The sequence below is a fragment of the Antechinus flavipes genome, chromosome 2 (genome assembly GCF_016432865.1).
Source record: "Antechinus flavipes isolate AdamAnt ecotype Samford, QLD, Australia chromosome 2, AdamAnt_v2, whole genome shotgun sequence".
In the NCBI taxonomy this organism is placed as follows: Eukaryota; Metazoa; Chordata; class Mammalia; order Dasyuromorphia; family Dasyuridae; genus Antechinus; species Antechinus flavipes.
Genome location: NC_067399.1, coordinates 444392715 through 444407638, shown reverse-complemented (window position 1 = coordinate 444407638; position 14924 = coordinate 444392715). Strand labels below are relative to the sequence as shown.

General features: G+C 32.0%; 1 protein-coding gene across 6 annotated transcripts in view; it reads right to left on the bottom strand.

The window, feature by feature from the left end:
• ZHX3 (zinc fingers and homeoboxes 3) overlaps positions 1 to 14924 on the bottom strand; it is a 161361-nt gene that overhangs the window by 125064 nt on the left and 21373 nt on the right. For 4 of the 6 annotated variants that reach the window (XM_051979299.1, XM_051979298.1, XM_051979305.1 and 1 more), the window contains exon 2: positions 3773 to 3959. The gene's annotated coding sequence lies outside the window, so the exon portion shown is untranslated. Of the gene's footprint in view, positions 1 to 584; positions 4058 to 14924 lie in introns of those variants that run through there. The other 2 variants (XM_051979304.1, XM_051979303.1) reach the window with 2 other exon arrangements.

The following is a 14924-nucleotide window of genomic DNA, read 5'->3' as shown; positions in this document are numbered from 1 at the left end:
GGAAGATTTAGTAAGAGAAATGATAAAGGTCTTCAGATCTATGAAGAACTATCATATGAAAGTGTGAGAAGTAAAAGTCAATGCTAAAATTTTAACTGAAAGACTCAACACATAAAAGAAAGTTAATTTTAGGGAGGATGAGGGAAGCAAAGAGAAAATTAGGAATTTGGTTTTAAAGATGTTTAATTTGGGCTGGAGGTAGAATATCTAAGAGAACTATTCAAAAAGCAGTTGAAAGTTTAAGGAGATAGACCCTCTAAGAATTTAGAGTTGAATATAAAGATTTGGGATTTGTGGACAGCTCTGTTTAGCATCTATATGCTATGTGTTCAATTAAATTTCTTTCATACATCGAATATAATATTTAGTTCCTCTCAAGTTGATAAATCATTTATCCACCTATTAAGTGAGGTGATTGACTAAACTAACATTACTAGAGTCATCTAGTACAGAGTGTCAAATTTGCTGCTACAAAACTCCAAAGTGCAGCCAAAATAAGATTAAAATATAATTAAGAAATTTTTAATAAAATAAAAAAGTACAACATAGATTTAGGTAGCTAGGGGACACAGTAGATAGAGTACCTGGTCTAAAGTCAGGAAGACATCTTGAGTTCAAATCTATTTTCAGATGCTTTCTAGCTGTGTGACCCTGGACAAGTTACTTAACTCTTTGCTTCAGTTTCCTCACCTGTAAAATGAATCACAGAAGGAAACAGCAAACTCTTCTATTTTTATGCTTAAAAAAACAAAAAACCAAAACAACAACAACAAAACAAATGGGATCACAAAAAGTCAGATACAACTGAAAGCAATCAATAACAGCACAGATGATGTTAAATTATGATTTTTTAAAAATTTATTTTCCCCCAAATACATGTTAAAACAATTAACATTTAAAAAAAAATGTTGAGTTCCAAATTCTATCCTTCCCTTTCTCCTTTTTCCCCTCCCTGAGACAGTAAGCAATCTGACATAGATTATACATATGCAAATCATGTAAAACATTTCCATATTAGTCATTTTGTAGAAGACTCAAACAAAAAAGAAGGAAAGAAGGAAGGAAAGAATATATCATGCTTCAGTCTGTATTCAAACAATATCAGTTCTTTCTCTGGAGGTGGAGAATATGTTTTGTCAAGAGTCCTTTGGGATTGTCTTGGATCACTGTACTGCCCAGAAGAACTAAATGATTCACAGTTCTTCATTGTACAATATTGCTATCATTGTGTTCTCCAGGTACTGCTCACTCCACTTTGAATAAGTTCATGGAAGTCATTTCAGGTTTTTCTGAAAGCATCTTGATGGTAATTTCTTTTTCTTTCTTACTTTCTTTTCTCTTCTTTTTTTATTTATTTAATATTTACCCCATTACATTCAAAACAATTTTTTTACATTTTTTTCAAAATTTTTGAGTTCTAGGTTTTCTCCCTTATCCCACCCACAATTTTAAAAAACCACATGTAAAATTATGCAAAACATTTCCATAAATGTCCAATTGTGAAAGAAAACATGGATCTCCCACTCTAATAAAAATAAAAACCCTCAAGAAAAATTAAGTTAAAAAAAAAGAGAGAGATAGAAAGAGAAAGAATACTTCAATCTCTATTCAGATACATCAGTGTCTTCTCTGGATACGAATAGGATTTTTCATAAGTCCTTCAGAGTGGTTGTGGATGACTGAACTACTGAGAACAGCAAACTAGTCATTCCAGAACATTGCTATTACTTTGTATATAATACATTTCACTTTGTTTGAGTTCATGGAGGACTTTCCATAATTTTTTTCCCTAAGAACATCCTGCTCATCATTTCCCATAGAATAACAATATTCCATCACAAACACATACCACAGTTTATGGAGTCATTCCCCAATTGATGGGCATCCCCTCAATTTTCAAAATTCTCAGGGCAAAAAAGCCCTGAGAAGAGAGCTGCTATCATTTTTTTTGTACATATAAGTCATTTTCCTTTTTTTTTTTTCTGTTGAATCTCTTTTGACATTCATGCCTTGTAGTGGTATTGTTAGGTCAAAGGATATGCATAAATTTATAGCCCTTTGGGCACAGATCATATGTTTTGATCATTTATCAATCTAGGCATGGCTCCTATTTTATATAAATTTGACTCAGTTTCCTCTATATTTGAGAAATGAGGCATTATCAGAGAAACTTGCTTTAAAATTCAAAATACTATTAGAAATAGTATTTCAAATTTGAAATTTGAAATACAATTACTATTGATATTTGTATTTCCCCTCATTTATTCTCTCTCCTTTCACTCTGTGTCTCCTCAAAAGTGTTTTGATTCTGTTACTGATCATTTCTTATAGCACAATAATATTCCATCATAGTCATATACCCACAGCTTGTGAGGCTATTCCCCAATTGATGGGCATTCCCTCAATTTCCAATTCTTAGTCACTATAAGAAGAGTTGCTATAAATATTTTTGTACATGTAGGTCTGCCCTCTCCTCTTTCTAAAAAACTTTTTTTATGTTACAGACTTAGTCATCGATATTGCTGGATCTAAGGGTATAGGCATAGTTTTAAAATCCTTTGAGTACAGTTCCAAATTGCTTTTCAGAATGGTTGGATCAGTTCTAACTTATGATTTTCTAAGTCAAGATATGGCCAAAAAGGATGTTTTTACTTGACACACTACTATTTTAGAGAACCACTGTTCTTGGTCTTACTTCAATTTCATGGAACAAGATGTCCGAGATTGCCCTACTTTATTGCCCCCCTCTTTTTGTGTATTTACTCCCCTTTAGATCGTAAACTTCTTCAGGCAGGGACTGTCTTTTTTTTAAAAAAATGAATCATAGCCCCCGCCTTTAGCATAGTACTTGGCACTCAGCAAAGCATTTAATAAGTGTTCATTGGACTGTATTGGATTAGTACACAAAGGAAATTCAGATGGAATATTCTAGCTGAAAAGGAAACTTATAAGAGAAAGAAAACCAAATTAGGGTATAGGGGAAGAGGAAAAGAAAGAGAGAGTAATGTTGGGGGGGGGGCTCTTCAGAGAAAAATAAATAAGTTTTTTTTTTCCTAAAAGAACTAGAAAGAAGAGATTTTGTTACAAAGAGGAGAGTAGTTCTAGAAAGGCATGCCTCTTTTAAATTTGAAGAAAGAAACAGACCAGAAGCATTAACTAACAGAGTACTAAGTGGTTAAGGAGTGACCATGGTTAAGTATTTGATAATTGCTTCTTGCATTACATTGAGAAAAGAATTTTGTAAATAAAATTTGAGGAAGAAGACAGAATACCAGATGACTCTTGAGTAAGGAAGTGTAAGCTTGAATGTAATTGGGTAAATTTATTAGATAATGAAAAAAAAGATCTATGATATCACTGGTCAAATTTTAGAGTGGTAATTGGCATTCAGAGAAGAGAGCCAGGAAACCATTTAGCAATGGCAACCTGTCTTTAAAAAACAACAACAACAACAAAAAAAAAACTTTGCATGTTTTTTTTTTTTTTTAAACAGCTGGTTTGGGTTTTCTTTAATTATGTAGGGCAATTATCCCAACTGGCAAGTGGGGCCTTGTAAACAGAGTATAATACTATTATGAGGGTCTGAATAAATTAGGGATGAAAGTTTAGAATGCCTTGAGTTATGAAAAAGCTGCTCAGGTAAATAAAGTCCATTGGAAATAAGCATTTTTATTAAATAATATAATACTCTGTGCTACAATTTACGAATATCTATCAATAAAATTCTAAGTCAAAGTTGAAAAAGTTCATGAACTACTTACAATCTACATACCTTGGTAGGTCATTCTTAGTCTATCTCTGTAGATATATTGTAAATATCCATTTAAAGTCCTTCAGGAAAAATAGCTGATCTGGGAATTTAGCAGTTTTATAGTCAAAAATGCATTTCTCTGGCTTGGCAAATAGTCAGCATTCCTGGAGCTCTACAGAACTGCTCACACATACTGGGTATGTTCTGGCTGAAAGAAGAAAAAGAACAAATATCCCTATAGGTAACCATGAAATGACCAAAGAATTCTCTAAGCATACTTTTAAGTCTTGAAATATTACAAGCTTGCTGTATAATGTGCCAAAGATAGTATTCTTTATTTGAAATGTCTCTAATCTAAAGTGTGTTTTTTAACACATTCTCTTTGAGTGTTAAGCCAAAACCAAATCATCAAAAAACTATTTGGAAAACCATCAGGTTGTTTAAAGACCTAGGTCCCCAGCAATGTGTTTAGTGATTCAGCTGATTCATTGATTCAACACATGTTAATATATGCAGGCATCCAGTCTTTCAATCTTTTTGGTAAGAAAATGAAGTTCCCTCTGAGATAAGAAATGAATGAATACATCTCCTCTAAGTTTTCTAGCAATGTGTACACAGTTAAAATAAGGCCTTGATACTATATGGTTTTCAAAATGGCCCTGGTCAAAACTTTGCAAAAAAATCAAATCGTATGATGAAAGTGATGTAGCCCTTTGTCTCCCAAATATTGCTTTAAATCTACATGCTGAATGGACAAGTGAAGACACAGCCTGGGATATTCTGGCTATGACTATTTTCTGTGTATGAAAATACCACTTCTAAATAAACCACCAAGATGTCAGTAAATCAAATAGTGGTCCTTAACTGGCAACCCCTGTTTGAAAGGGGGAGGGGACAGGTATAAGTGGAAGAGAAAAGGACTTCTATTTAAGAGAATAAAGGGGATAAGAACTGGGACACCTTAAAGATAATGAATAAGTATTCTGTAGTTATGCTACCTCAAAGTAAAACCATTTTGTGGGTGATAAGGCCAAATGTTAAAAAGTCTGCCTTATAACTTTGTTGTCAACAGAGGAAGCCTCCAGTTACATGGTTATTTTGATCTTGGTCTCTACAAAATTTTCTCCAAGTCACAAATTAACAGAATCCAAAAACTAGGAGGGAACTCTATCTAATCTAACCTTTACCTGACCAAAAATTACCTCTTAAAATATGTCTAAGAAGCAGTCATCTAACTTATATTTGCTAAGTATTCTCAATTTGATTTTTATATCTCCTACATCAATTCGCTTCTTTCTAGGCCCTCACCTGAAATATTCCAATAGTCTTCTAATTAATTAATCTCTTGCAATCTTGTCTCTCCAAATAATTCATCTTTTATCCACATGCAAAATTCATATCTAAAACAATGATCTGACCATATAACTTTCCTAATCAAAAATCTTTAATAGCTCCTTATTGCCTCAGGATAAATATATAAAATTTGACATCTTCCATAATAAGGTTTCCATCTATCTTTTCACTCTTTTTCCTCTTTCCACAATTCTCTATCCACTCAAATTGACCTAACAGTTTTTCCCCATAAACATTTCTGACCTCTATTTATTCACAAATGTGGTAGCCCTAAGTCTGAGGTGAACTCTTTCTCACTTCTGCTTCCTAGAATTTCTAGTTTCCTTCCAAGCACAACTGAGGTGTCATCTCCTAGAGGTTATTTTAATTTCATTTATCAAGTTGTTACTCAGCTCTTTCTTGAAATTTCTTTGTATAAACTTTCTATTTACTCTCTGTGTTGGATTCTACCAGTAGAATATAAGCTCCATGAAGGCATCTATTCTTTCATTTTTGGCTATTCCTTACAAAGTAGGAACTTATTTGTTGTACTGAAGTGAGGTGAGAGGAGAAGCATATTCAGTATAACAATCTCTTCATAAGGCAAAGACTATTCTATTTGTTAATACGTTTATTCAAAAGGTTTCCCATAAAGCAAGCCTACAGGTGCATTTCTGTACTTTCCATCTAACTGCTTTCTGCGACCAAACAGAATAATTCTAATTCTTCCTTCTCTTTTATACTCCTTCTCCCTCCTCCTCCTGTTCTTGTTCTTCTCATTTTTACTTGAAGTTTTGAGTTCAAAATTCTATTCCTCTTTATTCCTCCCAAGACAGTATGCAATTAATTACAGATTACATATGTGCAATTTTGTAGAACATTTCCATATTAGTCAAATTTTACAAGGTTCAAATAAAAGGAAAAAAATGAAAGATAATAAGTGAAAAACAGCATGCTTCAGTCTTTATTCAAATAATATCATTCTTTTGAGGTAGATAATATGCTTCATCATTAGTACCTTATGATTGTCTTGAATCATGTTATTGCTAAGAATAAGTCATTTACAATTCTGCATTGGACAATAATGCTTGTTACTGTGTGCAACATTCTCCTGGTTCTGTTCACTTTACTATGCATTATTCATGTAAGTCTTTCCAGGTTTTTCTGAAATCATCCTACTTGTCATTTCTTATAGCACAATAATATTCCATTTTACTCATATAACATAGCTTGTTTAGCCATTCCCCAATTAATGGGCATCCCTTCAGTTTCCAATTCTTAGCCACCACAAAAAGAGCTCCTATAAATATTTTTGTACAATCCCCCACCCCCAAACACACACTTTTTTTGGACGTCTGGAATGTGGATCTATCAGTAGTATTTCTGGATTAAAGAGAATGTACAGTTTTATAGCTCTTTGGGCATAGTTCCAACTCTAGAATAGTTGGATCAGCATTAGGTTTCCCACATCCCCTCCAATATCCAACATTTGCCTTTTTGTCATATTTGTCAATCTGATAGTAGGTATAAGGTGGTACTCCCTCAGAGTTGTTTTAATTTGTATTTCTCTAACCAATAGTGATTTAGATCATTTTAAAATATGACTACAGATAGCTTTGATTTCTGTCTAAAAACTGTCTATTCATATCCTTTGACAGTTTTATCAACTAGAAAAGTATTTGTATTTTTATGAATTTGACTGAGATCTCTTTATACTTGAGAAATGAGACTTTTATCAGATACTTGTTGCAAACTTACCCCTGTCCCCTGTTTTCTGTTTTCCTCAGAATTTTGGTTGCAATAGTTTTGTTTGTTCAAACTCTTTAATTTTATATAATCAACATTATCAATTTACATTTTCAATGCTCTGTATTCTTCTTTGGTTCTAAATTCTTCATTATCCATACATCTGACAAATAATTTAGTTCATGCTCTCTTTATCTGCTTATAGTATCATCCTTTAGGTATAAATCACATAGTCATTTTGAACTCATCTTGGCATACAAATTTGGTGAGATGTTGGTCTATACTTAGTTTATGCCATAATATTTCCTATTTTTCCAGAAGTTTTGTTAAATAGTGAGTTTTTGATCCAAAAGCTTGGATCTTAAGGTTTTTTTTTTTTTTTATCATTTTCTAGATTAGTATGGTCTTTTATTATAAAACAATTTGTTCCTAATTTACTCAACTGATCCATCACTCTACTACATGGCCAGTATCAGATTTTGATAATTACCACTTTATAATAAGTTTGAGATCTGGTATGACTAAATCGCCTTTTTCAGTTTTTTTCCCTAGTGATTTCCTTGATATCTTTGAGCTTTTATTTTTTCAAATGAAATTTGTAATTATTTTTTCCAGATTCTATAAAATAATTTTTACAGTTTGATTGGTATGGCACTGAATATATAGTAATTTAGACAGAATTGTCATTTTAAAAAATTTTGCTTCTACCTCTTCATGAGCAATTAATATTTTTCTAATTGTTTAGATCTGACTTTATCTGTGTGATAAGTGTTTTGAAGTTGTGTTCATATAGTTCCTGGGTTTGTTTTGGCAGCAAGACTCCCAAGTATTTATATCGTCCACAGTTAATTTAAATGGAATTTCTATCTCTTGCACTTTATTGGTAATATAGAGAAATACTGATGATTTATATCGATTTATTTTGTATATTGCAACTATCCTAAAATTGTTAATAATCTAAAGCAGTTTTTTAATTGATTGTCTAGGATTTTCTAACAACATATCATCTGAAAAGAGAACTATATTACAATACTATATTAAATACTACCAATAAGGTAGTATTTAGTAAATATCAATACTCTCTTGCTTATCTATGTTCCCTTTTAAACATTTTTTTTTTGCTCTTTCTTAGGTATTTAAAAATATTTCATTAATGTTTTCCTTTCTTTTCCTTTTTTTCTGCCATGGTTTTTTAGTCTTTCTCTATTATCATATATATATATTTACCTATGTACATACATACATATATATTCATATATCTTTTGGATTATAAATTGGCCACCATTGTCCACTTAATTTCTTTTTCTTCTTTTATTGCTATAGCTAACATTTCTAGTACAATATTAAATAACAGAATCTAATTTTCCTATAAGGCAACTGAACAGATGCCTATAGACAGCAATCATGTTCCTGCTAAATCTTATTTCTTCATGGAAAAAAAAAATCCTTTATTTATTATTTTTTTTATTAAAGAAGTCCTCTGATCTGAAGGCCTTTCATTATTCTTGTCTCCCTCCTCTGGATAGACTAAAATGTGGCATCCCAAACTGATCACAATATTCTAGCTGTGGTCTGAACTAATTCTGAATAATGTACAATTCTTAATATAATTAAAGATCATAGCTTTTTTTTTTTTTTACTACATATGAAACTGTTGAGTCATACTGAGCTTGCAGTTCACTTAGAACTGTTAGATCTTTTTCAGAACTATTGTCACACCTTCATCTATTTGTGAAATTAATTTTTTGAATTCACACATAGAATTGATATTAATCCCTATTACATTTAATCTCATTAGATTTGCCCAAAAGTTGTAAGTAATTCAGATCTTTTGGGATCCCATGTCTGCAGGCTAAATGTTAGCTATCTCTTTGAGATTTATGTTAGCTGCTTTCAAAAGCATGCCTCCTACACCTTTTTAAAAAATCTATGATAAAGTTGCTTAAAAATACAGGCCCAAGGACAGATAAAAGAACCCTGGAGTAATCCTTCAGGGATCCTTTTCTTTCAAGCTGTAGTTAATCAATTAACAATTATTTGGGTACAGTCATTTAGCAATTTCCAATCTACTTACCTACACTATCATCATCTAGCTGATATCTCTTTACATGTGGTCAACTAGAATAACATGAAGAACTTTGTAAAATACTTTGCTAAAATCTATGTAAATTATGTCTGGAGCATTGCCCTTCATTTACCCTATCAAAAAAAGGAAATTTAGTTAGGCCAGTGTAGCCTGTACTTGATGAAACCATGTTGACTCTTAGTAATTACCATTCCCCTTTCTAAATATTCCAAACCACTCTTTAAAAAATATTTTTATTTATTTATGAATTTATCAAACATCCACAAACATGAACATTCCCATATAAAAAGAATATAAAAATATAAAATAAAATTGTATATGAAATCATGATCACATCATTTTATAGATTTTGGATGTATTATATTAATGTATATTTATGTAGACAATACATATTAATATAGTATTAAATACTATATCATAGTACGGTATTAAATACTATCTCACTGTAGTAAAAATATAATAAATGGAGGTAGTTCTAGACATAGGCACTAAGGGTGAGGAGTATAATTAGGAAAAGCCTCTTACAGAAGGTAGGATTTAAACTGAGTCTGATGGAAGAGATTCATCAGATTATTCTCATTAGTCCTTTGTTTCTGTGGCACAAACTGTAAGATGGAATGGTCATGTTCCCTTCTTCCCCAATATTTCTATTGTTGCATGTTAAGCAGTCAGTTCCTTTCTGATCAAAATTGGCTTAGTAAGGCAGTTTTCCTTGTACTTTGTCCACTGTTTTTGTTAACTTTTGGCTGAAGAACTCCAGCAAATACTCAGATATCTCAAGTCTTCATTCACTATTATGTCATATGTCTGTGTCATGCTCGTAATTTATTTCCTTAATTCCTCATCTAATTCCTTCTAGCAGTGTGATTTGAAGTATACTCATAACAATATTATCTTCTATTGATCTTTTCCCAAACACCCTCTACAATACTTTCTATCTCCATTTTCTGACTATCTTCATATGAATATATGTATGCGTGTATGTCTTTAGTGTACAATGACATTCTGCCCACTACCTTTAATCTATTTTCTTCCTTTTAAATTAGTATATTCTTCCAGAGTCACAAGTTCTCAGTCAGGAGTTTTGCACCACTAAATTTCAATAATACTTAAAAAGTTGAATTTTTCTCCATGGAATAAGTTTTCTAGGCTTGCTTATTACTCTGTACTCTATTCCTTTGAGGGAAAAATAGATGTAGAATTGGAATGGACTACTTTGGAATACTATTAATCCAAATGATTTGATCCTTATAATGCCATTGTGGATTATTTAAACCAAACTAGTCATTCTCCAGATTAACAAATTCAGGGATCTACAGAAGTTAAATGACTTGCCAAATGACAGGTAGAAAGTTAAAGAAGCAGGTTTGGAGCCAAATCCAGTGCTGTTTTCACTATATCATGCATTCTTCGGTGTTGTCTCTATGATTGGATAAATATTATTATTGACTCTTTTCTTGAATCTTGCTATGCATGGCAAAGATACAGGCTAGTTTTCCAAGCCACAGCTACAGAGGTCAGGGATCCCTTTGAGACTGTTTCAATTGTGCTCCTATTATTATAATCAAGTAAAGAAATATATTGATCTGCTAAAAACCAGAAGCTTCATAGGTTGGAATGTTATGTAGCCTGACCTGAAGCCAGAAGATATGACTGAAGACATATCTTTGACTCCTGGACATCATTAAGATCTTCCTTATTATTTTTAACTTCAGAGTGTCTGTTCAGTTTCACAAAGCTTTTAAAGAACCTCTCCTCATTATTCCTGGAGCATCTGATTAGCTGGTGGTCAGTTTCTACAGGGAGGGGGGAAAAATCTCAACTCTGAATACAAAAGAGGGGATTAATCATTTGAAAAACTATCCTTCCCAGTGAAACTGCACTGGAGCCCTATCAAGCCTTTTAGTCATTTGGCTTAATCCTTTCTCTTGGTTTTGTAATATTGCTCCATAGAAATTGGGTCAAACAACAGTCAATGACTATAGTAATCTAGTGTTTGATAAACTCCAAAGCTTCAGCTTCTGAGATAAGAACTCACTATTTGACAAAAATTACTGGGAAAATTGGAAAACTATGACAGAACAGACTGGCTAGAATGAAGGGAAAGATAATGCGGAATGTTGGAGGGGATGTGGGAAAACAAGGACACTAATACATTGTTGGTGGAATTGTGAACACATCCAGCCATTCTGGAGAGCAATTTGGAACTATGCTCAAAAAGTTATCAAACTGTGCATACCCTTTGATTCAGCAGTGTTACTACTGGGCTTATATCCCAAAGAGATCATAAAGAAGGGAAAGGGATCTGTATGTGCACGAATGTTTGTGGCAGCCCTCTTTGTAGTGGCCAGAAACTGGAAACTGAATAGATGCCCTTCAATTGGAGAATGGCTAAATAAATTGTGGTATATGAATATTATGGAATATTATTGTTCGGTAAGAAATGACCAACAGGATGATTTCAGAAAGGCCTGGAGAGACTTACACGAACTGATGCTTAGTGAAACAAGCAGGGTCAAGATCATTATATACTTCAACAACAATACTATATGATGATCAATTTGGATGGACTTGGCCATTTTCAGCAATGAGATGAACCAAATCAGTTCCAATAGAGCAGTAATGAACTGAACCAGCTACGCCCAGTGAAAGAACTCTGGGAGATGACTAAGAACCATTACATTGAATTCCCAACCTCTATATTTTTGCCTGCCTGCATTTTGGATTTCCTTCACAGGCTAATTGTACAATATTTCAGAGTCTGATTCTTTTTGTACAGCAAAATAACGGTTGGTCATGTATACTTATTGTGTATCTAATTTATACTCTAATATATTTAACATCTACTAGTCATCCTGCCATCTAGGGGAGGGGGTGGGGAGAAGGAGGGGAAAAATTGGAACAAAAGGTTTGGCAATTGTCAACGTTGTAAAATTACCCATACATATAACTTGTAAATAAAAAGCTATGAAATAAAGAAAAAAAAAAAAAAAAAAAAGAACTATGACAGAAGCCAAATCTAATATCCTATACCAAGATAAGGTTGAAATGGATTCATAATTTAGACATATGAATGATATTATAAGCCAATTAGGATAACAGATAGCCCACCTCTCAAATCTGTGGAGATGAAAAGAATTTATGGTCAAAGAAGAACTAGAGAACATTATGAAACGCAAAATGGATAATTTTGATTATATTAAATTTTTAAAAGTTATGGCAAGAAAACCAATTAGAAGGGAGGCAGAAAACTGGAGGAAATTTTTTTACATCCAAGGCCTCATTTCTAAAATATTTTGACTCAAATTTATAAGAATGCAAGCCATTCTCCAAATGATAAATGGACAAAGGATGTGAAGAGACAATTTTCAGATGAAAAATTTAAAAGTGTTTCTAGTCACATGAAAAAAATGCTCTCAATACTATTGAATAGAGAAATGCAAATTAAGACAACTCTGAGGTGCCACTATATAATGTCTCAGACTGGCTAAGATGACAGGAAAAAATAATAATAAATGTTGGAGGGGGTGTGGGAAAATTGGGACATTAATATAGTATTGGTGTGGTGTGAACAGATCTAACCATTCTGAAGAACAATTTGGAACTATGCCCAAAGGCTATCAAACTGTGCATACCATTTGATTCGGCAGTGTCTCTACAGGGTCTGTATCCCAAGGAGATCACAAAAAAAGGAAAAGGACCCACATGTACAAAAATGTTTGTAGCAGCTTTTTTTTGTAGTGGCAAGAACTATCACTACATCAGTGGGAAATAACTGAATAAATTATGTTATATGAATGTAATGGAATATTATTGTTCCATAAGAAACGATGAGCAAGATAATTTCAAAAAGGGCTGGAGAGACTTACATGAACTGATACTAAATAAAGTGATAAGACAACATTGTACACAGCAACAAGATGATATGATGATCTACTGTGATGGACTTGGCTCTTTTCAATAATGAGGTGATTCTGGCCAATTTCCAATAGACTTCTGATGAAGAGAATTATCTACATCCAGAGAGAAGACTATAAGGACTGACTGTGAAGCACAACATAATATTTTCATCTTTTTTGTTGTTTGCTTGCTTGTTTTTTTTTTCATTGTTTTCCTTTTTGATCTGATTTTTTCTTATGCAGTATGCTAAATGTGAAAATATGTTTAGAACTGTATATGTTTAACCTATATTAGATTACTTGCTATCTAGGGGAAGGGGAAGATGGGGAGGAAGGGATAAAAATTTTGAACAAGGGTTTTGCAAAGATATATATTGAAAACTTATCTTTTGTATTTTGAAAAATAAAAAGTTATTATAGAAAAAAAGAAATTGGGTCAAGATGTACTTTTTCAGACACAAGTGCCATCTCAGCCAAATGGACTATGTCTGTCTTTCAGAGGGTGTGAGTGAAACCTTCAATAACCAACACCACCTGGTCCAGAATGAAGTAATTCATTTCTAAGTATATAATGAAAAGGATCCATAAAAAGGATAAGATCCATCCCACTTTGTTTATAAAGACAATGATGTTAAAGGTGGATAAAAGTAGTCACTGATGAAACTGTGCAGCTTCCTTCAAATCTGACAAAAAAACTCAAGCAATGATACAGATAATGCCATACTATATAAATAAATAGCTTTCAAAAATTGAAAACTATCAATAATTATATTAAAAAGCTCCAAATCCTCAAATTAATAAAAACACCAAAAAAATTTTTTAAGTAGTCCATAGTTTCACAAAAGAACAAAAGGTATAGGAGGGAAAATAAACACTCTGGTCCAGATGATTTTATAGAATAACATTGCTTTTAAACAATAATTCAAACCTTCACAGATTTTTCTCAAAACTTAAGGAAATACAGAACTCTTTTATAAGACAAATATAATTCTAGTACTTAATCACAGGATAAAGCAAAGAGGCTTTTATATCAATATATTCATATATATCTATCTAATCAAATATTTAATATAAATCCTGGCAAAAATATTACAGTGATCACTACTATGATCAAGTTGGATTTGTAGCAGAGATCCAAGGAAGATTCCAGATAAGAAAAACAATTAACATAATTAATTGTGATAAAAATGAAAACATCTCAAACCACATTATATCATTAGATAAAGAAACTATTTAACAACTTTTTAACAAACTCATTTTATGCTTTAAATAATTACAAAACATAGGCATAGAATTATCTTTCTAAAGCAAAAGCTAGCATTAAAGGAATGAGGAAGTATCATAAGCTTCCCCAAAAACACAAGATTATTTATTCAACACAGTTCTAGAAATGCTAGCAAAAATATTATGATGAAAGAAACTAAAGGCACAAATAAAGAGAAGACAAAATAATTCCTGCTGGCTTAACACATGATTTACTTTAAAAATCAGCAAAGAAGCTACTTGAAATTATTATTAATAGCTTCAGTAATATAGTAATTATACACAATAAACTCATAAAATCAATAGCATTTCTACACAGTAATAACAAAAACCAAGAGGAAATTATAGAAAAGAAAATATCATTCCAAATAACTAAAAATGCATAAAACATCTGGGAGTCAATCTACCAAAGCATACTAAAGGTTTGTAAAATAGAATTACAAAATGTTCCTTCAAAAAATGAGCTAATTAATTAGAAAGACATTTAATGCTCATCGATAGGCCATGATAACAACATATATAATTATACTAACTAAATTTATAAACATGTAATGTTATTCCAAAGTATCAAGAGGATACTTGACAGAGCTAAACAAAAATAGCGACAAAATTTATTTAAAAGAATAACAGAAGGTATTAAGAAAAACAATGAAGAAAGTAGGAATGAAAAAAAATAATACTTTTAGATCTCAAATTATACTATAAAGCAGGAATTATCAAAATGACTTCATACTAATTAAAAAATAAAAAATTAGATTAATGGAATGGACAAGAAAAAGGAATAATCTAATAAACTGAAAACATCTAACACTCTATCTGGGGCTATTTTCTCAACTTACCATTCAAA